This window comes from Austrofundulus limnaeus, unplaced genomic scaffold, assembly GCF_001266775.1.
Source record: "Austrofundulus limnaeus strain Quisiro unplaced genomic scaffold, Austrofundulus_limnaeus-1.0 Scaffold302, whole genome shotgun sequence".
Taxonomy (NCBI): Eukaryota; Metazoa; Chordata; class Actinopteri; order Cyprinodontiformes; family Rivulidae; genus Austrofundulus; species Austrofundulus limnaeus.
The window spans coordinates 215,905-218,291 of NW_013952704.1; positions in this window are offsets into that span (position 1 = coordinate 215,905).

Here is a 2,387-nt window from a genome sequence, read left to right on the forward strand (position 1 = left end):
TCCAACAACAGTTGGGGGCTCAGGTCTCTGCTGTTGGTATTTTGAGGGTCAAAGGCTGAAAAGTTTGGGAACCACTGCTCTAGAGCATCTGTGTCAAATCCTGTCCTAACTGCTATCCTGCTTGTTTTCCCTGTTTCCCTGCTCCAACACACCTGATTCAGGGATTGTATTAATTCTGTAGAAACCTGTTAATCATCTGTCCATCCAAATCAGGTGTGTTGGAGCAGAGAAACCTCTAAAACACAGGACAGGAGCCCTCCAGGATCAAGATTTGACACCCCATGTTTCTAGTATCCTCACAGCCTCTTCTGCCTTTTGTTAACATGAGTAGCCTCTTGTGACAGAAAATAGTAACAGCAACAGAACAAATGCGTTTACTGTGTAAACAGGAGAGGAACATATCAGAARTACTGCTCAGCTCACTGGTTTTCAGAAGCAAATATTTTAATCCAAATGATGTTTCTGGGGCAGCATGTTGCTGAGTGTAAACATAGTGGTCCTATTAGACAAGAGGAGTGTGGACAATGACAATTTCTGTACAGCATCCATAACCAGAGAGGGCAAGAGTCTGGACTTAGCATTGTTGTAGATATTTGCAAAACAGTCAACAGCAAGAACTGATTATGTAAAAAATAATAATAATAACATTATACTGCTTATTTTAGCTACAAAACAGGATGGAAAATGCTGGAAATGTTATGAATTTCAGGTAGGAAAGAACCCAGGGTGCAGGCAGCTTCAAAAAGGCAAAAATAAGTATTTATTAAACAAAGGCTGGCAGGGCAGCTCAAAAACTCACTTGGTGTAGCTAGGCAAGGCAACAAACACACAGGCTGTGAACAGCACAATGATCAGACAGGGAAGTGAAGACAAGACAGAATATAAAGGTGAGACTAACGAGCACAAACAGGAAACACCTGGGAGAGAAACATGAGGAGCAGGTGAAAGTGGGCGGAGCTGGAGCAAAGGCAGACAGGAGGAAGAAAACAGACGACAAGACAGAAACTAAAATAAAACATTAACACAGACAACAATCATAACAAGAAAGCTGTGTTACACCAACCTAAGAGTATCTCATTTCACAAGTAAGAAGTATTCATTTCAACATGAATGTGATCCAACCAGAATTAAAACTAACACAACTGTTTAAAATTCAAATTTACTTATAAATTGTTACAGAGCTACTCCAACATGCTGCCACCCTGAATGGAGCAATTCTAGAATGAGATCCTGGATACAAGCAGCCAAAATGAGCTTCCTCTGTAGGATGACCGGGCTCAGCCTTAGAGACAGGGTGAGGATCAAGGGTGGGCACATCAATACCAGTGTCATTACAATCAATGCCAAGTTGAGTATCAGTTGTAACTTGGTACCTAAAAACATTTTTATTTCCCTAAAATMTTTGTCCTGTGTTATTCATAATTGACTAACTAAAGGCAAAATTATTCAATGACAAGCTGGAACGTGTCACTGGGAGAGGGATGTCTGGGTTTCTTCCCTGGACCTGTTGCCTCTGCAACCCAACTATGAATAAGCGGTCGAAGATGGAGACAGATTTTCTTTCCTCACAGAAAATGACAAGAAATACCTTCCACTTAWTCTAACAGGTATATTAGACTGGATGTGAGGACACCCAACACCACTGTCATGGTTTTCATGGCCTGCAAGTGTGCACGGACCTGCAGACTTCCTGACTGTTCCTGCCTTACAAACAGACTGAAGTGCACAGAAATGTGCAAACTACAAATCTGCACTAATGCGTAAAAGGAGGAGGATGTTTGATGTGAAAATGACCAATTATAACGGTGAAAATAATAATGATGGGGAGGAATAAATGAATTTTAAAGACTTGAGATTAGATTAATTCAAAAACAGATTATAGAATGTTTTTTATTAGTTAAAGTTATGAGTTTATAATGACCAGTTTGATTCTTTTGAATAGTGGATGTTGTCTCGGACACTTTTAAACTACTATACTTGGGAAGGGTTGTCATGTTAAAATTTGAGATGTGATGTTCAAGAATGCTCTTAACTTTTTGAACGACTCCTTACAACAAATGGTAGGAGCCGAGTCACGGGCAGTAAAGAGCCATTTGTAGTTTTATTTTTTATTCCTCCTATAATCTTAATTTTTTTCAACCTTAAATTGCTCATGATTTTGTTTTTTCCTGGAAAACAGAGCGGTGGAGTACAGCAGCCCGGAGGAAAGTGTGAGTTTTTTTTTTTTTTGCTTGGTTCCACCCACGTAACGTGATCAGTATTTCCATGCGAGATATAACTCGTTCAAAATCAAACGGCTCTTTCGAACATCTCTGTGAAACAAACAGCTCCTCAAGATCAGCATCCCTTCAAAGAGATATCACGTGTCTTGTTAAACTGTCATATAC